This window comes from Muscardinus avellanarius (assembly GCF_963383645.1).
Source record: "Muscardinus avellanarius genome assembly, chromosome: X".
Classification (NCBI taxonomy): Eukaryota; Metazoa; Chordata; class Mammalia; order Rodentia; family Gliridae; genus Muscardinus; species Muscardinus avellanarius.
The window spans coordinates 48,002,865-48,014,680 of record NC_137792.1 but is presented as its reverse complement, the minus strand read 5'-3'; positions in this window follow the sequence as shown (position 1 = coordinate 48,014,680).

Below are 11,816 nucleotides of genomic sequence, written 5' to 3'. Positions count from 1 at the left end.
AGGAAGGGAGGGAGAGAAAAAGAAAAGAAAGAAAAGAAACATATTAGAATTATTCATACCAAACTCACATTTGTGATGAAGATGAAATGCAATATGATATAGGATTGTGACTAAAGTGAACTTGAGTTAAATATGTAAAATTGTGTATATCTTTAAAATGGAAGCAAATATGGCAAAATATCAGCAATAGTTAATTCTAGGTGGTGAAAATTCTTATTAATATTTATTATAATATTTTTTGTGGTATTGAGAATTGAACCCAGGGACATTCTACCTCTGAGCTATACCCCAGCCTTTTGTGTGTGTATGCGTAGTACAGGAAATGGAACCCAGGCGACACTCCCAGCCCTACTTTTGTTTTCAGTACCAGGGATGGAACTCAAGGGCATTGTACCTCTGATCTACACCCCCAGCCCGATTTTTTAGTCTTTTCATTTCTGAAACAGGGTCTCACTGAACTGCAAAGTGCCTTGCTAAGTAGCTGAGGTTTCTGCCTCCTGAATGCTGGGATTACAAAAGCGTGTCACCACATCCAGTTTGTATTTTTAATTTTCTCAAAAAATAAATAAAAATTAAGAAAATAATCTTTAATTTCAGCAGAATAAAGGTATACAGTAATTATGAAGGTAGAAAGGAAAACCCCAACCACTTTAAAATTAAAGCAAAACTGAATACTTTTTTTGCACGTGTGTACAAATACTGGTGATTAAACCCAGGGGGATTCTACTGCCAAAGTATACTCCTATCCTTTATTTTTTATTTTCAAATGGGGTCTTGCTAGGTTGCTGAGAATCTCAATAAATTTCTGAGGATGTTTTTGAACATTTAATTTTCCAGTCTCAGCCTCCAAAATACTGGGATTAGAGGACTGCACCACCACACCCTTTGGAGACAAAATGTGAATCAAAATTATTATTATAATTTTACTACACCAACAATAATAATGAGAACGTATACGTCAGTAATTACCACAGAGATTTTTATGTGTGATCTGAGAAGCTTGTTAAGAATACAGATTTCTAGGCCCTACCCAAACCTCATGATATAAGTGATGTATAAGAATCTGCATTTTATCCAGCTCAAGTTTAATAATATTTAATTTGTAGGATATCTGTGGCTGAACTCAGAATCAGATTTATACAGTCAAAAGAGTTTACTTTTAACAGACTTTTGTTGGCGTATTATACTTTCACATCATAATGTAGTTCAGAGTAATAGTAATATACATGCACACAGCACTTGGTGAGCTTCACCCCAACTGCCTCCCTTTCTTTCCCCATACAGGATATTGAGATTGGCATTGGTATTCTCACATATACATATAACATCAACAGAAGTACTTCCTTTGTTAATTCTTCCCCCCTTCCCCTGGACAATCTCCCTTGCTCCATCAGGGTTTCTTTTCCAATATTTAAAATCCCTCTTGTATCCTGATTATCCTTTTGCTTCCACATATGAGAGAACACATATGACCCTTTACTTTCTGTGACTGGCTAATCTCACTTAACAGAGTGATATCCAGATACATCCATTTTCCTGCAAAGGACATTATTTTATTCATTTTTATTGCTGAGTAGAATTCCACTGTGTGTTAAACAACAATAAATGCTGGCAAGGATTTGGAGAAATTAAATTCCACTGTTGGTGGGATTGCAAATCAGTGCAGCTGCTATGGGGATCAGTGTGGAGATCCCTCAGAAAACTGGGAATTGATCCGCCATATGATCCAGCTATATTACTCCTCAGTATTTTTCCAAAGGGACTGAAATAAGAAATTATAGTAATATACACTTATCTATGTGTACAACAGCACAATTCACAATAGCCAAATTGTGGAATCCATCCACAGATAAATGAATTACAAATTATGGGATAACCACACAATAGAATTCTACACAACAATAAAGAAGAACAAAACTAGGTTATTTTCAGGAAAATGGATAGACCTAAAGAGGTTTATGTTAAGTGAGATTGGCTAGTCACAGAAAGTGAAGGGTCATATGTTTTCTCTCAGACTCGGAAGCTAGGGAATAATTGGGACGACAGGAGAGACACCAGTGGAGCCAGGGAGGTGGTCTAAGGAAGGGTGTCATGGGGTAGGGGGAGAGGGAGAATCAATGAAGGAATCACCTCCACTGACATTATGTTCATATGTGAGAATACCAATGCCAATCTCAGTATCCTGTAAGGGTAAAGGGGGAAATGGGGAGGAAGCCAGAGGAAATCTCACCAAGCGCTATGTGTATGTATGTCACCATCCCTCTGAACTACATGATGATATGAGATTGCAATGTACCAATAAAAGTATTAAAAATAAAAATAAATAAATACAATTGTCTTCAAACATGGAAGAATAAATAAAAGTTTAAAAAAGAATTCTATTGTGTGTATATCCCATAATTCTGCAATCCATTCATCTTTTGATGGACATCTAGATTGATTCCATAATATGGCTATTGTAAATTGTGTATAAAATTTCCTCTTTCCCCAATCTCCTCACCATCATTTATTGTTTTATGGCTTCTTGATAATTGCCATTCTAATTGGGGTTAGATGGAATCTCAGTGTAACATTGATTTGCATCTCCCTGATTGCTAATGATGCTGAACATTTTTTCTTGTATTTATTGGGTATTTATATTTCGTCTTTTGTTAAGTGTCTGTTTAGTTTACTTGCTCATTTTTAACTGGGTTATTTGTTTTTAGCAGCAGATTTCTTAATTTTTTGTATAGTATATATATTAGTCCTCTATCAGAAGAGTAGCTGGCAAAGATTTCGCATTCTGCTGGCTATCTATTAAGGTTCTTGATGGTTTTCTTTGCTGCACAAAAGCTTTTTAATTTAATGCAAAAGACTTTAAATATAAACAAGAGAACAAATAAGTGAATTAAGCACTCAAAGATGATAATGGGAAAATAAAAGAAGGAAAGTTAGGTGTGGCTAGAAAATGATGAACTAACAAGTAAAGTTTCTTAAGTAAATTTAAGTTCTTAAAAGGAACAAGCCAAATATATAAACTGGTATTGGTTCAATGAGTCTCTTAGCTTACAATTTCCTCACCAAAGTACACAACAGAGGGGCAAAAGCATGCTTACTCTTTTCCCTTTCCTGGAAACTTCCAGAAACATTTCTTTGAGCTATCTTACTTTATCTTATAAATCATGTGATTTTTATATTGTATTCCAAAATATAATGTAAAATTATATTTTAAGTTTCCTACAATGAAATAAAATTAGCATTTCAGTGATTGAGCTTGCATGTCTTATCTGTAACACAAAGGACAGAGCAGTACAGATATATGAAACAGTACAATATATGAAAACTAGTATTGTGTGAGTGCATTTTAATCACAGACAAAAGGGATTTTTGTGGTACTGGGGAATGAACACAGGATCACTCTACCACAGAACTATTCCACCAGCTCTTTTTTATTTTTAAATAGAATTTCACTAAGTTTTCCAATCTGGCTTCAAATCTTTAATCCTTCTGTCTCAGTCTCCCAAGTACAGGAATTACAGGCATGTGCCATCACACCTGGCTGAAGAAGATATTTTTGAAATATATTAGTAAATAAATATTTTTTCCCAATCTTGGCTTATAACAACAAAACCCTGATGACTATATCACTTTTCTAGAATGATGTACATGGCAAAAATTTGATCAGATGAAATAGAAAAGCTTAACAGACCATGTATCATGTAAAAAATGAAATCAAATAATTAACTATTTTAAAAATCAGCTTTATTGCTCAAGATGAGCTTATGTTTATTTCCTCTATCAAATCTTATGGAAGTGACAGAAATGACACAAGAAATAGAATAAATGCCTAACAAAGTTGAAAAGGTAGCAAGAATGCTGTCAATGAATGTTTATATTAAAAGACAAAATAAATTATGGATGAAAAAAATCAACAATTTGCAGAAAAAAATATTAGAGCAAGTATCTATAGAACTTCACCATGGTGACAGTCTTTCTAAAACAACAAAGAATAATTAAATGAATGATTGATAGATTTCACTAAATAAGAACATTAAACTTTTAAATGTGAATAATATAATAAAAAATTAAAAGAAGCAAACTAAAAATGGCAACATATACAACACATGAGGTCTATTCAAGACACATAGACACTTCTTACAAATCAATGTTTAAAAAGGAACACTCTAAGGGAAAATGGACAATATTAATTACTAATTTTTAAAAGAGAAAATATGAGAGAAAAAAGGAAAGAAGAGAGGCAGGATGGGAAGGAAACATTTTATTGTTTTAAATAAAAAATATAAATGCATGAAATATTTTTGTCTATAAATTAAAAAACAATATAGTATCCAGTTTGGTATAATTGGTCCAGACTGCTTAGGACTGCTCATATTAAGCATCATATGATGATGATGATGATGATGATGATGATGATGATGATGATTGTAGGAAATAGGTACTTCATACACTGCTGAGAATTAAGTTACTTGGAATGTATAACATATCAAAAGGACATTTTGCTGATAAACCCCAAAAGTTTAATAAAACATGCAGATAATTTTACTGAGCGATTGTGATTTTAGAAATTTATCCTGAGGAAGTAATTCCTATTGTTGAAGTTTTGAGGTGACCGTATTAATTAAATGATGGGCTGTTTTCTTAGACTGTATCTATAGAACCTAAGGGAAATCTTATGACTGTTCCTCACTCCTGTTGATTCACGTGAAAGCAAATAATGTCAGACTAGAAACAAAAACATAATATAGCGGCAAGAATGTAGATTTGGGTCAAAGAGACTGGGTGGCATTAGAACTCAGGCTTGGTTATTAATGGGTGGGTGACCTTAGAGCAGTTCATTATTTTTTCGCAATCTCAGTTTCTTTATCAGCAAAAATGAGACTATTATGTATACTCTTCAAGGTTGTAAGTTACAGCAAGTACATGAGAGAGACAATGATTGCTCTGACACACACTTTTCTGAAAACAGTAAATGAAATAAATTTATCCTTGGTAAATTTATGAATGAAAAACAAAATATAGGGGACTTCCAGGAAGATGGTGACAGAGCAAAATGGGGCTTACAAGCCCCGCTAACAACTAATCTCTATTACCACAAAATCAGCGCCTTTCATAGCCAGAAAACACCATCAGCAGAGAAACAAAAAATGTAATTTTAAGGGACAGAGAAAAAGAGGGCTGGAAAAACGAGACACCAGAAAAAAAAACAGACCACAGTGCTGCGGCCGGAGCCGTGGCGTGAAGCGGCGGGCACCATTTTGCCTTGCAGCACCAGGCTCCAGAGAGGAAGGTAACTCATAACAGAGCTCAGAAACCAGAGAGGAGATATGCCAGCCTCATGCCTGAGAACGCAGCAGCAGCGCCTTACTGCTGGCAGCAGCGGCAAGTTCACCGGACGGCACCAGACCAACTTACTTAGCAGCCCACCAAGCTCCAGAGAGGAGCGGCGGAAAGCGAGCCGAGGTGAGCCACTGCGGAACAGCCAGACGGGATTCGGCAGATTTCTCGGCGCAGGGAGCATCTAAAGCTCCCAGTGGCTGAGCTCAGCACACGCTGCAGGGATTCAGAGTGGAATTCAAAACCAAGAAGAAATACGCCAGCCTCATGGCTGAGGCCATAGCAGCGGCGCCATATTGCCACCGGCGGCAGCAACAGAGAATTCACCGAGTCCAGTACAGCTACATCTGCGTACTCAAGAACAGTGAGTCAAATTGTGGGCCACAGAGGAGAAATCCCAGTACTGTACTCCCTGGGACTTGACCCAGTGGGGGAGGGGCGGTAGCAGAGATATCACACCATAGGAGAACGTGCAACCTGGCACCCCCCACAGTCTAAAGCAGCTTCTACCAACTCTCTGGGTCTGAGACTCTGTGATACAACCCAGTAAAGGAGTAGTGGGGTCAGAGATACTACAGACTCGAGATCCAGAGCACCTTAAGCAAAGTCATAGTGACCCAAGGGAAGAACCCAGAGAAGGCACAAACATCAGAAATCATGGCAAAGAGGAATAACACTGGAGCAATGAATGCCCACAACCCCACAACATCAGAACCCGATAAAACAGAAAATCAGAGATTTCTAGAAGATCAAATCAGGAAAATAACTGTAGAAATAATAGAGGTGCTTCGAAAAGAATTCAGAGAGAGCCAAAAAGAGATAAAGGATGCAATCAATGAAGTAAAGGCCTCAATTCAAAGCACAACCGATTAGAACACATGGAGAATAGAATCTCGCTCCTACAAGATGATCATTCAAAAAATGAACACATAGTTTCTAATTTAGAAAATAAAATCCGACAGCAGGAATCTGACATTGAAGAAATATGGGCCCATTTTAAGAGAGCTAACCTAAGAATAATTGGAATAGAGGAGAGAAAAGAAGGTGAAACCAAAGGGATCAACAATCTTTTCAAGGAAATAATAGCAGAAAAATTTCCAAACATAGAGCAAGAAGTTGATACACAGGTCCAGGAAACTTATAGAACCCCCGTTAGAGAGGATCAGAGAAGAGGATCCCCACGCCACATAATTGTCAAAATGACCAATGTGAAAGCCAAGCAGAGAATCTTAAAGGCAACAAAAACAAAGGGCCAAGTGACATTCAGAGGCAAACCAATTAGAATCACTCCAGACTTCCCAAACCAAGTCATGAGAGCCAGAAGAGCTTGGAGTAACATATTCCAAACTCTGAAAGAAAACAACTTCCAGCCAAAAATTTCCTACCCAGCAAAACTTTCTATCAAATTAGATGGAAAAATAAGAAGCTTCCATGACAAACAGAAACTGAAGGAATTTATGTCTTCAAAACCAGCACTAGAGAAAATACTCAAAGAGATTAACTACAAAGAAGAAATAGGTAACACACACCAGAACCAGAGAAACAAGATTTTCCATCCAACAGACAACTAAGACTGGTTATCTGTGGAGATTCATTATTTATGTTAGTCTTTTACCTATCTCTACATTGTATTGTTTGCTTTTATTGTTGCTAATTTTTTAGGATTTCTAGTTGGAATATTAATATACCTCCAGATATAGCATTTGGAAATATTTTATCCCATTCTATCAGTAACTTTTAACTCTGTGTACATTGCCTTTGGATGTACAATATTTTTTTATTTTTTAGGGAGTTTGTATACTCTTCTGTTGCCTGTGCCATTGAAATCATATCGAAGAAATCACTGCCAATTTCAGTGTTGTGAGGTTTTATGACCCAGATTTTCTTCTAAAAGTTTATTGTCTTAGGATTTATATATAGGTCTTTTATCTATTTTGAGTTAATATTTGTATATGTGTTAGGTAAGGGTCCAATTTTATTCTTTTTCATGTAATTATTATTTTTCAACAATATTTAGTTAAAAGATTATTATTTCCTCCACCAAATGTTCATGGAAACCTTGTCAAAAATAACTTGGCAATATATGGAAGAATTTATCTCTAAGCTTTTATTTAACTCCAATGGTTTATATATCTGCCTTTAGAACAGTACTAAACTGTTTCAATTATTGTAGCTTTATATGGTTTGAAATCAGAAAATATACATCTTCTAGCTTTGTTCTTCTTCGAGATTGTTTTGGGTATCTAGAGTCCATATTCTATATGAGGATAGATTTTTTCTGAAAAATAAATAAATGTATGATAGCTTCACCTAAAAAAAAAGAAAAGAAAAAATATTCTCTGGTAAGAAAGAAAGCAAAAAGAAATATTGAACTGTTATCTTTTAGTCATCAAAAACTTGGTATCAGACAAATGAAACTGTTTTGTGAGATTATCATCGTTAGTATTGGATAAATTGCTATAAAACTAGATGTCAACCACTAAGCCAAGCATGGGAAGGAGGGATGGGGAGGGAATGGGGTGGGGATCGGGTAGGGGCTAACTGGGCGATGTGTGCATGTATGTCTACAAAAGTATTTCCTTTATACCATTATGATGTATGAATACATTGCACCAATAAAAAAATAAAATTAAAAAAAGATATCAAATACAAAAAATATAAAAAGCAATGATAGTCTATTTGGCACATACATATTATATTCTGGAGATACACTTTCAAATTATATATTATTCTATACTTTTTATAATCTTCAAATAATTTTGCTTTTTTCATTTAGTTTGCTTATAACTAAAGAATCTATGTCAGTCTCTCTTCGATGCACAGAAATTCTAGTGTTATATATTCACTTTAACTTCTAGAACATACGTTAAAAGCTGGCAACTTATGGGCTACCTTTCGCCTGCCAACACCTAAAACTTGGCAGATTACCCATACAAAGCCAGATTTGCAGCTTCTCTTTTAAAACTAGATGATCTAGCTACATCAGGCTCCTGCTTTTGAAGGGTCATAATGTGACTGGAGCTGAATAGCTGCTGCATTCTTTAGATAAGACCACATTTTATAATTTTCCAGTCTCCACGAGGTCCACATTTATTTTCTTATCCAGTTGGCCCCTTAAGCATTGGGACTTTTAACCATTTTAAAAGACCTTAAGCTTTCCCTTCCTTCACCCTATCTCCAGAATCCATGCAGCATTGAAGCACAGGATGGGGTAAGGGCCACAAAAAGACCAAGAACATAACTGAGTCACTTTTTTAGTATTCACTCTCCTGGGATTCTCAAAGCAAACTCTCACTTTCCCTTGATGATGATGATGATGATGATGATGATGATGATGATGATGGTGATGATGATGATGATAACAGGTAATACTTTTCCTTCAGTTTATGTTTTCCTGCCACTTTCCATTCGAGTTAGATGACTCTGATAACTTTCAACTGAAAACTGGGACTTGAAGAAAGTATGAGCATTAAAGTCTGTCTCACGGTGCTACTCGAAATAGGATTTTACATTATATCATAGTTTGTGTTTATGGCATCTCTTGTATTTCATGGGTGCCTTAAAAATTTTAAGAATAAATTACTTTAAGGTTTATAAAATTAGTAAAAGATCGAAACATGAATAGTGGCAAGAAGAAAAATACTCAGATAAAATTAAAATTAGTAATATGGAGGACTGTGGAAGGAAAGGAAAAAAAAGAAAAACAGGAAAGTAGATATTTCATGAGAAGGCAAAAATAAATAGAATAACTGCTATTTCCTGTCCAATTCAGGCTAATAAGGCAAAAATTATTTACAAAATCAAACTGTCAGTAGAAGGTAGAACCATGGTCACAGGAGATTTTTGTAGCCATTAAAAATCCCCTGGGAGCCTTGCATGGTGACACATACCTGTAATTTCAGTACCTGGGAGTTCAGTTCCTGCTAAGACAGGAGTATCATAGCTTTGAGGCCAGCCTCACCAACTTAGCAAGGCCCACAGCAAATTAGTGAAGCCCTGTTTCAAAATTAAAAAAAAAGAAAGAGGACAAGGGTTGTAGCTCAGAGGTAGAATGTCCCTGAGTTCAATTCCCAATTCTGAAAAAAAAAGCAGCTCTGGGAGCCATTACAGTGATTCTGTAATCCCACCTACTGGGAGCTGGCCTGTATACTCTATCAAGACCCCGTTGAAACAAAATAAAAATGGAGATGCTGTTGGACATAGTGGCACAAGCTGGTAATCCCAGTACTTGAAGGGCTGAGACAGAAGGTTTGTAGTTTCAAGGGCAGCTTCAGCAATTTAACAAGACTTTCAGAAACTTAGCAAGACACTGTTTCAAAATAAAAATGAAAAGATAAAGTGGTATAGCTTGGAGGTAATATTTTCCTGAGTTCAATCAAGTACATAAAAAAGTGCTAGTGATGTAGCTCAGTGCTAGAGCAGTTGCCTAGTATGAGCAAAGCTTATAAATATGAGCATTGCTTACATTTATAAAATCTCTGAGAACCACACACACAAAAGAAGTCATGTGGCTAATGCATATAATTACATAAAGCAGATGTTAAGTCTCAGAGACAGCACTATGAAGCCTATTTAACTTACATCATGGTTAAGAGTTAAGATTAGTTATATTATATTCAAATGGGAATGTGTTGTCATGGAAAACATTGTAAGTGAAGCCTCATTTCAAGTTGCTAATCAGAATGCCAACAGAAATGCACCTGGATGCAGGGGAAGGCAGTGCCTATGAGAGATTTGTACCTTCTTTTTTATGGCTTTCTCCAATGACACTAATGTACTTGGGAGGCACCAAAAGCAACAGGGAAATGGAGAGAGTTGAATTGTAAGACAAATCTCTTTTAGGTAATGGCTTTTGAAAGAAAATTCTATATATGAGGTAAATAAGAAGGCTGTTATTTATTTTTATATAGACAGATGTCTCCAGTTTGCTATCTACAGATGGCACCTATTGATGAATTATTATGTTGCAGTCCAAACTTGTCAGATATTGAAAATGCTCAAGTATAAAATCTAAGCCAAATGTAATGTTTCTGGTAAAAGTCTTTTGGTCTATATATGTTAGAGAGTAAAACAGGTATATAGAATTAGGAAAGTTCAAAGACAGCTATTACCTAATGCAGCCATCTTCAAACCTGAGTTTATTTATATGAAATGTCTTCAAATGATAGAAAGGTTAATGATAATTTTAAAAAAATCAATTTTAGGTACTCAATTTCCATTTATCTTTTTTTCTCAAACTGAATGTCCAGAACATACCCTTTATAATTGACCTTTCTTCACTTTACAAAGTAAGCATATATTTCTATCACATATCCAAGATTTTACTATGGTATATTCCCCATTGCCTTTGCATGTAAAAACATTGGGACAACAAACCAAGAGACAATTTGAAATATACATTGGTGTCCATATTGAGATTGAATGACTAATGACTAGATAATAAAACCTTTTGCAACTCTGTGATTTTCAAGTCTTTGTCTTGGACAAAATTGAAGAAGGATTTAATTTAGTTGTCTACTGAAAGGCCATTCAAATAACTTATAAAGATAGATTGGGGGCACATTATTTGAAAGGAACTCAGAGATGGAGGGGGATTTTTATAACAAAGTCCTTACATTCCTATATATTTATTAAAGGATTTCATTACTTATATTTACAAATATGAAAAAGAAATATACTCACTAGCAATGAGGAATAACCACATTTATATAAATAAACTAATAGGAAAAAGCCTCCAAATGAATTTCTAATTAAATTTGCTTTTATATTTAATATTAACCAAAGTTGGCTATTTATTTATTTATTTATTTATTTATTTATTTATTTATTTTTGGTGGTACTGGGGATGGAATCCAGGGGCCTTCTACCTCCGAGCTACAATTCCAGACCTATTTTATATTTTTATTTGGAAACAGGGTCTCTTAAGCCAGCGAGGCTGGCTCCAAACCTGCACGATCCTCCTGTCTCCTCCCCCCAAGCGTGGGGATTACAAGCGTGAACCACCACACCCGGCTATATTTATGTTTTGATTAATTGTGTAATAGCAGTAATTGTAGTGATAATACAGAACAGTGTAATCCTTAAAACTGATTTTAATTTGTATAATTTCTAGAGTAGAGAACTATGAATGCAGTGATCAATGAAAGGCTTTTTCAAATAAAAATCTGTAAAATTAGAGAAAGAAAAATAAGGAAAAATATACATAGTAGAAGGGGATTGGGGGGAGGCGGAATGGAGGGAGGAAGGGAGGAAGGCAGGGAGGGAAGGGAAGAGGAGGATTGAGGAAGGAAGCAGTGCAAATAATACAATGGCAATATATGAAGATATTACTATCATTTTCATTAACATGTACAAGAGGGAGGAGGGGTTAGGGAGGATGTAGTAAGAAATATATCACAAGCTGTGTGCATGTATGTTTGTGCCACATTGAACCTCATATTTATAATTTCTGCAATTTTATAAGTTTATGATAACAAACATTA